At 39.2% G+C, this 15,377-nt stretch overlaps 1 protein-coding gene across 2 annotated transcripts in view; it reads left to right on the top strand.

The window, feature by feature from the left end:
* Positions 1–15,377, top strand: part of ZNF608 (zinc finger protein 608) — a 101,366-nt gene that overhangs the window by 5,626 nt on the left and 80,363 nt on the right. The window contains exon 1 of one of the 2 annotated variants that reach the window (XM_008582442.1): positions 12,907–12,987. The exons of the other annotated variant lie outside the window; for it this stretch is intronic. The gene's annotated coding sequence lies outside the window, so the exon portion shown is untranslated. Of the gene's footprint in view, positions 1–12,906; positions 12,988–15,377 lie in introns of those variants that run through there. 2 annotated transcript variants of the gene reach the window in all.

The raw sequence follows: 15,377 nt of genomic DNA, 5'->3' as shown, positions 1-15,377 counted from the left end.
GTTTATTGGTTAATCTGTATGCGATACTGCCGTGGACTGGTGTTTACTGTACACAGACCTTGCTCTTGTTCTGAGCTGTAGTGTGGGACTGTTGATAACGAGAAAATATCCTTTTAAAGATAACTTTTGAGTCTGATTTTTAGATGCTAAGATTTTCGGTTCTGGGTTTAGTTAGAGCCCTGGGTAAAACATTATCCGGCCTTTGTTTGAGGTCTTTTATTGAAGCTAATGACTGGGCTTGTGCCTCCCTGAGATAAATGACATTATCTCTGAGTGGGCTGACAGGAAACAGACATGTTAATGGTGAAGCTGTGGGGAGGATCTGCTCGGGTTCTGACAAAAGAGTCGAGAAAGGGACCCCTGGTTGTGGTCATTAACACATAATGCATTCTTGCTCTTCCTAAGAGGCCCTTGATAATTGGAAAGCTATTTTAGCCACAAGCACTTAAATCATAAATCTACTACTCCTAGTTCCTTTGCATCCTTAAAAGTAGCAAAGTAATGTGTTTTTTGTTAACAAGTATGTGATCTGTTTTTTTTTAACATGGTGGCAGTTCTAGGCTGCATGGTAATGACATTTGGAAGAGTTGCAAGTTGAACTGTTTTTATCAGATGGGATCCCTCTTTGTCTTTCAACATTGCTCAGCCATCCCTCTGCTTTAATAAAGTGAAAAAGTGGGTACAAAGCTAAAAAAGAAGTCATTGTAATACTTGAAGATGTCTCATAGGAGGTGAATAAAAAAATCTCTTTTTTTATAAATCAGGAAAAAGATTTTGCTCAGTGATTTGAATGTGATGAAACTTGCCTCCTGAAGTATATGCTGAAAAAAGTCATGGGTATAATTGAGTTTCAATGCAGTTTAAACTCTCTGCTTCTTGAACGAAGATAATTGCCATGTTGAACACATACTAGAGGTGTAGAAGAGGTGGAAAGATCATGTTATTCTATTCTTTAATATTAAGCACTGGAAGTTTTTCCTAGTAATTACTGTAGTACAACATAGTTTTGGTTGCTAGCACTCTGTACTTGCCAGCGATCTGAACATCAAGGGTTTTGCTTGAATACGAAACAGTTTATTCCTAAGTTACTTGTACAGTGTTCTTGTATACCATGGAAGCCGGAACCTAGGAAATACTGGGCTATCCTTGTTAGCAACATCATAACGGAAGTAATTTTTCTTCACTAGGATTGTTGTCAGTAAATGATAATAATACCATCTTAGTCTCTACATCATTTAAGATTAAAGGGAAAGAGAACAGGTGAGATCCCTGCCTCAGTAATGACTTAGGTTGTCATTATAGAGTAAGTAAATATAGGGACCATATTGATGCCCTGTAACTAGTATTTCATAGGCGTGTGTATACAAATGTAATTGCATATATAAATGTTGGATTGCGAGTATTAAGTTAGTATGGGCTTTATTCCTTAAAAAAAGGTCACCATTGATTTTACATTCCACTCTGCTGCACAGTAAATGGGCTCCTTCCTCAGTGTCCAATTCTGTCTCCCAGCTGAAGTTTCACTAGTGACTACTTGCTCTCTGTTGCAAGTTCTTTTTAATTTAAGCTAAAGGTTTTGGCATTTGGAACAAAGCTTTTTCCAACTGAATGAAAGGTTGTTAAACTATTCATAGTTGATTGACCAGCAGTTGGGCTGTTTGTAATGTTATTTTGAGAGCTGGCAGGGTGAGACTGGCACTTTGCTTCTAAAGCTGAATTCTGCGTATTTGCAAAATTTTGCTTAGAAATACTTCTGGGAATGCTGTAGAAGAGATTATGGGTTTTGCCTGAAGAACTGAAATCTAATGTTATTTTGAGAGCTGGCAGGGTGAGACTGGCACTTTGCTTCTAAAGCTGAATTCTGCATATTTGCAAAATTTTGCTTAGAAATACTTCTGGGAATGCTGTAGAAGAGATTATAGGTTTTGCCTGAAGAACTGAAATGATCACAAAGCAAATACTTATATTTTGATGGGTTAGTGGGCCTTGAACCACAGGGATCTCATCTGGTATTCAAAAGGCGCACCCGCCCCTCCTGCCCTGTGAAGCTAAATGTAAATTTTTAAGTATATATTATAGTTGTAATAGAGAACTCAAAGGGAAGCGTGTTTCACTTAGAACAAATGGGCTCGAAATGGTCAACAAATACTACTGCTGATTTTTCAAAGCTACTCTCTCTTCTTTCTCATCCCCACCCCCAAAACCAGTTTGATTATTATTCACTGTGACTATTCTAGCTCAGGCACTGAGCTTTCTGCCCCCTGGGAATCTTCATTGTCAACTAGCACCTTAAGAAAAATGTGCCTACAAGGGACATTTAGGCATATTCCAATAATGCCATATGAATGCAGCTTTTACAGTTTAAAAGAGTAAATAAAAATACATTGATTGTATTTTGTGTTATACATAATGATTTTAGAAAGCAGATATTTAGGTTGTGGAATTGGCTTATTATGTTAACCAGAGAGCAGATGGCATGGTTCCACAGACGTATAATTTTACTTAAAGGGACTTTTAAGGTTTTGATGTGTTTTCTTTTCCTCTTATTTCCCTGATGGCTTCTTTTTATTGAAGGGTAACTTAAGGAGACCTGGTAGCAATTTTACTGCCTTCCCCTGACAGTTAGAAATAATAGCTTGGTCTTTGGTTGCACTGATCTTCTACCAGTCAACTTGATTCTGGTTTTTGTCATGTGGCAGTGAATTAAAAAAAAAAAAAAAAAAGTGTTCGTAGTATGTTTTAAGAAATGGACTCTTTTATATGCTTCAATTAGCAACAGACGACAAAGTTCCAATTGGTCACACTTTCATAAACTCCTGGAAGTCACTGTTCGTCATTTTGATTAAAGAAAATTCCTGATTTGATTTCTTAGGAAAGCACATCTGGCCCTCTGGCTGCTTTCGGTGTACCTTTTTGTCCTCCACATTTGTCACTGAAGGTTCAAAGGTCGTGTCTGAGTTGTTCCTAGTTAGGTTAGCAAGCTTTCCTTATGCTGGAGGGCTGTACTTTTTTTTTTGGTGACCACACTCACCACATGTTTGGATTCAGTTGGCATAAAAGTCCCATTTGTTTCTGTGCCTACATTTTAGTTTTACCCATTCTTCACCTAAAATACCATCAGGATGAGTTAGTTGCAAAGCATCTCCTTTTTGTTGCAAAGTGTGCATAGCCAGAGCAGATTACTCTTGGATTTCTTGTCACCTCCTTGGCTGATTTTATGGATGGCTCATGTTAAAAACAACAATAATGTTTGAATTGGAAGGGTTGAAGCCTAGGGTTTTCATTCTTCACAGAGAACTGTTTATTTGTGTGTGGTTCACCACAGTACATGGATAATGCTATCAAATCTGTGCTTTATTATAGGCTTATGACTAGCACAGCAGCACTTTAGTTATGTGTTCCTGTGTTTTAGTTCTTTGCCAATTCTTTTGTGATGGAAATGAAATTAGAACTGAATCTTTTCAGCCAAGGGGAAAAGAGGCACACCAAATAGAAACTGTCCCTTGACACTGTTCAGAAGCAAGCACTGGTGATTTAAAAAAATTTTTTTTTTCTTTCAGAATACGTAAGTGAAATGTGGAGAAGAGTAGTTCAATTTAACTTTTCCGTTAAGATATGTGGAAGATGAGCTGGACACTTTGACAAATATAGGCTGCCCCAACGACTAGACTTTATCCCGATGTATTGTTTAACTTTTCCGTTAAGATATGTGGAAGATGAGCTGGACACTTTGACAAATATAGGCTGCCCCCACGACTAGACTTTATCCCGATGTATTGTGTGACATCTTAAGTAACTGATTGAAAGGTGATTCACATTCCGCTATCTTTAAACTGCTCCGAAGGTGGAATGTGAGTTAGGTAAAACTGTTAGCTTCTGCTTCCCAAAGGGAGCCACATGATTTTAAAACAGAGCCATTGAGCTTTTCCGCATCCAGCTCCATTTGGCCAATTGTCTCCATTTACATTCCTTGCCCAAATCCTTCACCAGCCTTTCCCATGATGCCGTAGCAGATGCCAAACACTGGAGTAGAAAGCGAGCAGCTGTTTCCATTACTCCACTGCCCTATTATCCTTCACAATCTGCTTTCCTTTTCTCTTCCTCCCCCACTCTTAAAATAAGAAGCCGTCTCTCCCTTTGACTTTTGCATCCTCCAGTTTATCGGTCTCCAGGTTTTATATCTTATCAGCAGCACTGGTTTCTTCAGCAGGCCCGTTTATTGTTTCCGCGGTGGGAGCAGATGGAGGGCCCAAGGCCTCTGGGGGCGTGGCCGCCGGCGCCTCGTGCCCGGGCTGCGCGCTCCCGGTGGGGCGGCGGGAGCGCGCAGTCGGGGACGCGCCCTCCTTCCCGCTCGGGACCCGTTTATGGCCCTGAGCGCTGTAAATCTGTCAGCTCTTCACGACGCCTTCACCTCTTTCTTCATTTGCTCCCGCTTCTAGTTTGACAACGTTCCCCTGAGGCGGAATTCTAATCTGCTTCCAATTAGTTGCAAAATGTGACTGAAATTTCCACATTATGACTGCTGTTTTACTTGCACGCACACATCTAGAAACAAATTAATGCTCTTGAATATTTATTTTTTGAGCCCTTGGATTTACTTTAAGAGGAAGAGTTTCCAACTGTTTGGAATGACTTCCAGGATTTGCATTCTTTCAAAGCCTCATATACTGATTATATTAAAACAAAACAAAACAACTATAGTTGGGGGTCCCCGCATCCCTTAATAATAAGCCTTTTCCGTCTCTTCAGAATTTCCCAAAATGTATTGCATGTGTTTAAGTTATACAAATAAATTTTGTAGCATTTCTAAAATAAACAAAACAAAAACGTTTGGCTAAGGAGGGGTCCCGCTGCAGTGTTTTAATAGAACACAAATACACACAATTTACTTCTAAATATAGCTTAAGTAAATTTGGCTAAAACGCAAAGACTTCCACACTTTAAAATTCTTTCATTCGATATTCAAAAGCTGTAAACCCAAATAAGTGAATTGGGTGATTAATTGGCTTGACAAATGCAAAGGCAGCATTAAAGATGTCACTACGGGCATTAACGTGTACCCTACAAGATTGCGTATATAGGTCCCTGGAGCACAGCCTCCGGAGCTGTCGTGCTGCAGTGGGCAAAATCGATGGGTTCCTGTGACTTTAGTCCCCCCTTTTCCCTACATAATTCACTTTTAGGAGAATGGACTGTTCTCTGGGGTTTGGGGTGGTTCTACTTTGAAGGAGATCATTACCCCAACTCTGCTTTCTCCTTTTCAGTGATTTTTTTTTACAAAGATGTTTATCCGCCTGATCATATGTAAATATTAGAGCTATTTAAATCTTGGTTGCTGAGAAGGTCAAGTTAAGACAACCATTTTATTACTTGCCTTAAGAACGACTTTCTCCGGCCAGCCGCCAAGAAAACAAACAAACAAACAAAAAACAAAACTACTTTCTCAAGTACTGGAGAATTTTAGTACCAAGGCCGTGGATCTCTGGCTTAGTATTTGCGGAAAGGTGTGGTACTCTTAAGTTATTAAAGAATGTAAACAGTGAAATTTACTGGTGCATTTTATAGTAGAGTTCAATCCTCAAGCATCTTGGCAGATTGATATCAACAGTAATAATGGGCTTTAAAGAGGTGTGAAGGATTTTATTGATAGTAAAGTGGTTATGTTGATCACATCACTCTGTATTAGTTTCTGAGTAACACATTCACATGTAAATGTATGCATCAATTGTTTTTTTCAACATCATTGTCATATATAATCATAAAAACCCTACATTGATTGATTTATACATTTTATATACTATTTTCAATCTCTGTGATCAGAAGGTGGAGCATTTATTTCACCCTGTTTAAACATAACTTATTTTACATTATTTATTTATTATATGTAGGATATAAATTATTTAAATGTTTTATGAAAAAACTTACTTTTAGCCATGCCAGAATTTCACAAAAGAAGTAGGATTGCTCTTAGGATTGCTTCCTTTCTTCTTACTTAATGACTGGTAGTAGAAAAAAAAAAAATAACCAGATTGAAATGCTTAAAATGTGGGTCTTTCAGATGGCAGAAACATCTTGGGTTAAAAAAAAAAAATAGTGGCTCCAGAGTGGAATGCTCACAATAGGCATGATTGTGGTAGCCCCTCAAGTCCCGGGGTTCACTAATTACCCTTTAATGAGGTCAGTCTGCCCCAGCTTTTTCCCTACCTTGGGAGAAAAAGCACACAAGACAGTTGGAGTTCAAGTGGATCTTGCTGTATTTGCAACTTAGCATAACTGCTTTGAAGGCCCCCAGGGTGCTTAATTGGGTCCGGGCATTTTTGTTTGGGGGGAGACTACACACAGCTTCTCATTGTGTGTGTAGAAGCCACTGTGCATCTTGGAAGCATTACATGCTTTTGTTGATGGTGCACAGTTTTATAAACTCTAAATGAGCTTATTGCCTTTTAACCATTGGGAGAGCTAAATAATGGAAGAAACTAGAAGTCTCTGGGTTGGGTAGCTGCCAAGCAGTTAAAAAAATTTTTTTTAAAAAATTAAAAGAATGAATGGTTTAATTGTAGAGCAAATAATGGAAGAAACTAGAAGTCTCTGGGTTGGGTAGCTGCCAAGCAGTTAAAAAAATTTTTTTTTAAAAATTAAAAGAATGAATGGTTTAATTGTAGAGCAAATCATTTGTTTATAGATTAAGACTTATTCGGTCACCAAATCCAATGGACCAGGAGGTGAAAGAATGAGGCTGTAAGGTACAGAAACTGAATGCCCAGTGTTATGTTTTGTGATCATGCTCAACTGTTTTTACCCCTTTTTTTCCACAAAGGGGAGGCAAAAGGAGAATGAATTGTTTAATGGTGAAAACTGCCTGGCCAAGTGCACTTTTTAAGTTGCAAAGAGCGAGGGGAGGAAGGGGGAGGCAGGTTGTGTTATTTCTTTGCTGCTTGCTCAGGGAGCTAAAAACTTACAGTTCTTCTAGTTGAAAGAGGGGCTAGGAGATTGTTGCTGAATTTTTCTATTTGTTCGAATGAGAGATAGTGGTGGTTGGTGGTGGTGGAGGTAGGGAGTAAAAAAGTAAAAGAAAAGTGTGGGAAAGAGGATGGTGGTGGAGAGCCTTTGTTGCAACAGCGCCAGAAAATGCATTCTTGTGAACAATTGGGTCGGTTTACAGAAATTCCCTACTATTTCATTAGTTAGTGGCCTGTTTCTGAATAGAAAGGGACTCTCCAGTAATGGCAGTGAAGCAATTTGGGGGTGAGCTGTTGCCTGGCAGCCTGAATGTCAGGATGTCTCTTTTTTTAAAAAATCTTTTTTTAGGATGAGATTATATTTAACAGAAGACCAGAAAGTCATGCATTTGTTCCCCCATTGTAGTTGTGATTTGTCCTTCTAATCTTATGGATAGGTTTATGGAAATCTCTAGTTGTTTTCTATAAGTATCATTCTAAACACTCCTCAATTCACTTTTTATTTTTACCTTAATCGAGGGAGCGAAACTCTCTAAAACTGCTCTTTTGTGTATAAACTGTCACCTTTTCTGATAATTCAGAATAGTTAGAAGTATTGTTTCTACATGATGTCTTTGTATTCTGTTTGCCTATGAAAAAGGTCATACCTTCTCTAATATTAAAATCACTTCTTTATTACTTGATGTATATTCGATAAATTGAACTTTTAAATATCTTAACTGGTTTAAGGTGATCTTGTTTTGTTTTTCTCCTTACTTTAAATTCTGCTACTATTATTTTGACATCATGATCTTTTCGAAATGGCATGATTTCATGTCCAAATCACAGCTGATAGCTTCATTTTACAGATCTATTTCTTCTGGGGAGGGGTGAGCAACAGGAGGAGGATTGTAGGAACTGGGAAGCAAAGAGGGTATAAAACATTTGGTCTAAATGGTTTCAGTCTTGTCAAACTACTAGTGACTTTTTAATGTGCTGTTGTTTATTCCTGATGCTTTTCTATGAATATTTTCTATTTTAGTGAGAAAAGAGACTGGATTGTACTTCTGTGAGCATCCAACATAATTTTTAAAACCCCAAACTTTTAAATTTCATAAAACCTAGCACCATCATAGTCATAAGTAGACTACATTTGTAAAAACACTTTTTTTTTAAAGAATGATGTTTTACCAGAGTGGTAAAACCCTGCAAATGCTCACCTAAATTTGATTTCTTTGGTTGTTGTTTAAATGTTAATATGTGCTCAAAATAGGTTTACTTAGCAAACCGGAAGAAAAGTAAAAGATGAAAAACATGGCTCCTATCAATATTTATGACAGCCTATAGGCTGTGCAAACTTGAAATCTCTCTATAGTTTTAATCCTTCCTGGAAAGGAAACTTTTTACCAAATTATCAGTGCCTTCACCATATGAATGCTTCTGAGGATTTTAAAAAGGCACCATCTAAACACACCCTCTATTTTGGCAAGTTTGTTCCGTGTTCACATGTAGCATAAAGAATGGGCAGTAGGTGCTGAGCTTTCTGACCTCAAAATTTAATATTAGCAAGAGTTCCTCTTGTGTCTTGCTCCTCCTCTCTAACCCATTCTTCTGTGTGCTTAAGTGGATCCTTTTTGTTGCTCATATAAAATGTGAAAGGAAAAACGCTAACCTAAGACACTCTGAAAATGATTTTTATATAAATCTGCTTACACCAAAGTCTAATACTTTCTATCTTAGCTTATATTAAAGGCTTAAAGTCTCCTTTAAAAGGGTAGCATATGGATCCATAAGCCTGCTGTACGTTCATGTACATTATTTCCTTGTAGAAACCAGTGTTTTCCATTTACCTTGAGTTAGTACAGCTGTTACTTCCAGCAGATAATCCTGTGCAGTTTTAGATTGATGGGAGTTCTGTAATATCTACAGTTATGTACTGGTGATTGGATAACAATACAGAATCACTTGCCCATGTTGGATTTCAGCTCTCTAAGTGTACTGAGGTCTTAAACACGTAGAATTTTCCTTTTCTGACACTTACAGTAAACTCTGAAGAGGTTCAAAGACTTTTGTACTTGAAAAATCTAGGAAATGCCCAGGGTATTCAAATCACATTTTTGCTGGTATTCAACACATAAATACAGATCTTTTAAAATAGCTTCTGAATTTGGTGAGCAACTTGCCATAACACACCAGCAGCAGTTAAATGGTGGTGAAAAATAGGTATTGTTTTATCTTTTTTCTGTAAAATAAATTCTGAAATGTTTTTGAAGAATTTCATTTTGGGTTTGTTGTAACTCACTTCAGGATCTAAAGAATAATACAATCTGTACATAGAATTTTGAACAACGAGGTACAGTTGCCTCCTCGTTATTTGAGCCTGAATGTGCGTGCGTAATTGGAGAGATTATTGGAAAGAGAGTGTTTTGCTGTGGTAGATGTGGTTTAAATCCTAGCGCTGAGCATAGCATTTACTTTCTCAGCTTACCCACAAAATCTGTGACTAATTTAGTGAATGTGAAGATTTTTGTCCAGATGGTTAGGTTTAATTGTAAAAACTGGAGAGATTTCAAAGTACCCTTTGGGGGAGTGCAGGAAACAACAAGTAAACAACAAAAGAGAATTAAAAGTAACCATAAATCACTAAATTTAGCATAAATGTATAATTTTGTATTTATAAACACACATAGACATATATATTTAAACATATCCACACACATATATGTATACAGAGTCAAGGAAAAGCTTAAGGAATTTATTACAACAGCACAAACAAACAGGATCTAGGAGAGGAGTGATTTTCAATGTTTAAGGATTTTTACTATGTTCTGTTCTTAAGGTTTCCTAATGTGTGTTTGGCCTTTCCTAGGCTCAAAATATGTTTCCTCAAGTGTGTTAAGATATCGCTTTCCTGTTACTGGCTATTCTCGGTTAAGGGATGTTGGTAGTTACCTCACCAAACATTAGGGCAAATACCATTCTCACCCAGGACTTGGTTGGCTGGTCTTCCCTCTCTGTGGTGCTCTGTGAGTCCTGGACCAGCCTGCTTTCCCACACTGCAGCTGCGAAGCCAAAAAGCAAGTTAGCTGCGGAAAGGGGCAGTTAGATGGTGATTAGTGCTGTGTTAGGAGAGCCTCCTTTTCAGCATCCATTTAGTCTTCACACTTCTTGCATTTGATGGCCTTGCTGGAATGAGTACAATAATCTGAACTGATGCTTTAAAGCTACTCAAGACCTCCTAATTCTTCTGGTTGCTTCTTGTGTAGATCAGAGTTTGAAGGACAGAACTTGGCTCCCTCCCCTGTTGTGGTTGGGATGCTGCTGACCTAAATCCTGGGCCCATAAATTAGCTTTGTAGTTGGTACACTAACAGGGTTCTACAGTGAACTTTGTGTTACCTGGAATCATAAGAAGAGAAAGAACAGTCATGTCATGGAGTTTAGGAAGTAGAGTGGTCATGGGGCTCTTGATAAGGTCTGCTGTGTTTGAGTGGAGTAGGTGGGGTTTATGGCACAGTGGTCTACAAGGCAAGCAACATGGACACATTTCTTGCTCAGGAATGGAAATATGCCCAAATATTTATAAATAAACACATTTCGCAATATTCAGAAAGTATAGAATAAACTAAATTTATATGTTATATTTGCTATGTATCAGTTGCTTTAATATTTGATTATTGAGCCCATAACATTTTATTGTATTTTATTTTGGCAACTGGCCAGTACAGGGATCTGAACCCTTGACCTTGATGTTATAACATCTCACTCTAACCAGCTGAGCTAACCGGTCAGCCCTTCCATAGCATTTTAATATGGTCCAAGTAATGAGCTTGATGTTGTCTTGCACTATAAGGAAGATGAATAAGCAGAAGGCCAGCCATGTTGGGATAGTGATTTTCAAATTATGGAAAACCTGTGTGAGATTGGCCAAGAGAAGGAGTTTTCTGCAGAGGAGTAAGTATAGGTCTGTGAGAGTGAGATAAATAAACGGTCAGCCATCCAAAAACAGACGGATCTTTGCTTTTATTCCCTTGGCCAAGTTCCTTTGAACTGTGTCTTTCTTTTACCTTCTGATATGTTCCTATTCACTTAGGGCCTAATTTTTTTTCCCCCATTTATCAAGAGCTTTGCCCTCCACTAGCAGTCCACTGAATAACCCTTACGGTGACTTTAAGATGGTACCACTACTCCATCAAGAGTAGGCTTTTAAAGGCCCAAGGTATGGAACTCAAATGTAGAGACTGGTGGAGGAGAGGCCTAAGAGCTTTCCTGGTGGCTTAAATCACACCTTTTAGGCAGACGTCTTTTCTGCCTATCGGTAAAGCTGGTTTTAGAGAGAATCTTTTCTGTACGTGTTTCTTAGATACTTGGAACTGGCAATAAGGTGTGAATGATGAGGTTGAAGCAGGATCTGACATAGTTTTTTTTTTTCCTTCTGATGTTTTTTCTGTTTTTTTCTTTAAGATTTTTTAAAAAGGAACTTCTATAATTAATAAAAGGAGTGAGATTCAAATAGGGACCTAATAAGAAAATGAAATCCTGAGGATTGATACTGTCATTAAGTTATGGTGTGAGTCAGTCTTGAGAGTAGTATAAATGTCATATATTTCAGTTTTCCATATTTGTTAATATATTTGTATGTATATGTACATATATATAAGTTGTGCTTTCTAGAAATTTCTGCAAATTTCTTATTTACCTGATGAAATTGATTTGAGGAGTAGAAGTAATAGAATAATTCCAAGGACACAAATCAGAAAGGTAATAGGTGTGATAAACTTACTACAATTTGTACAAGCAGTGGCATTTTTTATTTCCTCTGAAGCCTTGACTTGGGGAAAAGAAAAGTTTAGGGACAGAGTGCATGATTGTGTGGTTTTTCTGTTGGAATTTCTGGCACATCTTACGACACAGTGGAGAGGAGTTTCATTGGAAAAACAGAGTAGGAGATTTGCCTACTTGATGCAAACCTCTTCTGTTGATGTTTCTTTAAGAACTTTGATGCTAGAAACTGCAGGTAAGGGATGAGGTTGAAGTTCAGGGTCTGATGAAACCCTATTATGGCATGGAGAACTGTGCCAAGTATAAGCTTGAGATGGGAGAGAAAGTGCAGATTCAGCAAGTGATACAGAATTGAGAGGGAAACCAAAGCCTGGAATCCCGACTGATTAGACATTTGCACTTTTTTTCTGGACATGCTTCCTAGTCTCTTTCTTAGCTGACTTCACACGCTGTTAAATCCACTCAGACAACACACGTGGAATGTGTCCTGCACAGACCATGTGCAGATTGGAGTGGGAGCTGGGAACAGGCTAGGTCATGCAGGGCCTTGTAGGCCATGGTAAGAAGTTTGGTTTTTAATTTGAGTATGATGAGAAAACTTTTCAGAATTTTGAGCAAGGGAGTGACAGGATTTGGTTTGTTTTCTAAGAACTTACTCTTGACTGCTTTGTGGAGAATTGACTATAGAGAGTCAAGAAGAGGAATAGGGAAATCAGTTACAAGACCTTTTGACATTCCAGCAAGAAATGATTGACTTCTTTAGTAGGTATGGAGGTGGTAAGAAGTGGTCACATTGTCCTAAGGTAATGAGGACAGGACTTGGATATGGAGTTGTGAAAGAATGAGAATTAAATGTAAAACCTGGATTGGAGATAGCGGGGTGAGTGGAATCAAGATATGTCCCTTGGCTGCCAAGTGATGATGTTCAATCGGATGGCTAGGGCTGGAGGCACAGATTGGGAGAAATGAGCAATGGGTGGGCTTTAAAGTTGTCGGGCTGGAAGAAGTCACCTAGAGAGTGAGAACAGTCGGAAAAAGCAAGGGTAGTGATGATGTTCAATCGGATGGCTAGGGCTGGAGGCACAGATTGGGAGAAATGAGCAATGGATGGGCTTTAAAGTTGTCGGGCTGGAAGAAGTCACCTAGAGAGTGAGAACAGTCGGAAAAAGCAAGGGTCCAGAGCTGAACCATGGAGGATTAGGAGGAACCAGCACTGCATCCATTGAGGAGGAAAACACCCAGCCAATCCGGTGTTTCTGGAAAGCAAGGTAAGAAATTCTAGCAAGGAGAGTGTGGTCAGCTGTGTCAGATGCTGCAAAGAAGGATGCGACTCAGAATTGACTGTAGGTGACTTTAGTACAAACAGTCCTGGGGTGAAAGGTGGGGATGGGAGAAATAGAAGTCTGATTGAATTGCCTGGATTTTTTGTGGGAGGTGAGAAAAAACAGAACGTGATAAACACAGCACTCTTTATTAAAAGGGGCAACCTGACGCCAGGGAATATCTATCTAAATATCTATCATTTTTTAAAGTGGAGAACTCTAATAACCTGTTTGTATGTTGATGGGGATGATGTGAGGGTAGTAGAGAAAAGCTGATCATACTAGAGAAAGGGGATAATGCCCTGGAAGATGCTTGGGGTTTGGGGTGGGGAGATCTGCTACATGGGTGCAGCCAGGGGACCTCTGGAGCTGGGACACATCTTCCACTGTAACAGGAGAAAGTCAGAGGTATGTACAGGTTTGTGGGATTGATAGGTTTTGTGGTGAAAAAACCAGGAAGTTTTCATTTTATCATTTGTTCAGGGTATTGTTGCTATGTTAAAGGATTTAAAAAAAAACACAGATGTTATAGACAGCAGTTAAATATCCATTTATTCATTCATTCCCTGCCTCCCTTGTGCAGTTTAGAGAACTTTGATTATTTTGTGTTCTGACCGTAGAAATATTAAAAAGGGGGTGATGTCAATGCAGGTCTCAGTTATTCTTTTATTCATTCCTTTATTCACTCCTCTCAGCAAATATCTTTTGAATGCACATTATATGCCCTGCACAGCCTGGGTCCTGGAGGTACAATGGTGAACAAACCAAGTCTCTGCTCTCATGAACCTTACATTCTATTCATTCTGGACAAATAAATATATTTTGGTTGATATTACATGCTATAAAGGAGAATCAAGCAGGGGAAGGTGGTAGAAAGAGATGGTGGGAAAGGAGAGTTTTTATATTTTTTATGTTTGAGTGGGACCTGAGTACAATTAGGAGGAGCCATTTGACCCCTGGTGGAGAGAACTTTCTAGACCATGGGAACAGCCCGTGTACAAGCCCTGGGGGAGAGGGGGAGGAGTGTGTTTGAGGAGACATCAGGGTGGCTGGAGCTGAATGATCCCTTATTCAGGAGAGCGCAAGGAGATGAAGTCCAAAAAGGAGCACAGGAACCAAGTAAGACTCAAAAAGATGGGAGAGACTGGGAGGTTTTGAGCAGAGGAGGGACAGGCTGTGAGTTAAGTTCTGGAAGGATCTCAGTGTGTGGGAACCTCCCCTAAACTAACTTCTGGCTGCATTCCTCAAATCTTCTGATTTCTTTCTTTCTTTTTTTTTTTTTTCTTTTTCCATGTCCGGCAACGGATCGCAACCCTCAGTGTTGCCCCCGTACCGGACTGGGACCGGCAACGGGATCGCAGCCCTCGGTGTTGCTCCCACACCTCGCTCAGCCAGTGAGCGGGAACTGGTCTGTATGTGGGATCCAAACCCTCCGCGGGAGCGCCGCCACGCTTCCCAAGCGGCGCACTACAGCAGTGCGCCACCGGGCCGGCCCTTCTTTCTCATTTCTAAGTGGTTATCCTTGTGTGAATTATATCACTTGTGTGATTTCATATGCAAGATTGTAAATATTGAGGTTTTTTTCACAGCATGGACAAAATTGTACCTTTCTCAGAAGACATTAATTAAAGGAGAGTATTACTTTCCTCAGAGGGAATGTTTTCCAGTGTCTGTAGTTGTACACACACACACACTCACTCACTCTCTCTCTACATACATGTGCTATTGTATTAATACAGTTGATAATTACTGAAATTACAAATAACAGAAATTGAAAATTATGAGGTAATGGTATAAATAGAAATGCCAATTTGGGGTTTTTTTGTTTTTGTTTTTTTTTGTATCCCAGTAGGTTGTTTGCACATTCCTTGGGGGTTAGCATGCCTCCTACTTTGAAGATTGGTCTAGAGCCTTGAGAAACTAGTTGCAGTTATTAAAATACTTTTTTTCTTTTTTTTTTTTTTAAAAAAAAAGATGACCAGTAAGGGGATCTTAACCCTTGACTTGGTGCTGTCAGCACCACGCTCACCCAGTGAGCCAACCAGCCATCCCTACATGGGATCCGAACCCGTGGCCTTGGTGTTATCAGCACCGCACTCTCCCGAGTGAGCCACAGGCCGGCCCTTAAAATACTTTCTAATATCTACCCTTTTCTTTTTGTTCTATGTGAACACCTCTTTCCCTGGCCAACCTGAGACCCGCCGAGGCCATGGATGCCATTCTACTTTTCGGTTATATTGCACCTGCTTTCCTGGGTCTGATAGAACATGTCTGCTGAATTTTAAAGAATAAAGATAAAGATGATTTACCCAGAAGTTTGATGCTGTCTGTGTCAG

Source organism: Galeopterus variegatus, unplaced genomic scaffold (genome assembly GCF_000696425.1).
Source record: "Galeopterus variegatus unplaced genomic scaffold, G_variegatus-3.0.2 Scaffold2615, whole genome shotgun sequence".
In the NCBI taxonomy this organism is placed as follows: domain Eukaryota; kingdom Metazoa; phylum Chordata; class Mammalia; order Dermoptera; family Cynocephalidae; genus Galeopterus; species Galeopterus variegatus.
Note: the sequence above shows the minus strand (reverse complement) of the source record. Positions and strands in the feature narration are given on the sequence as shown.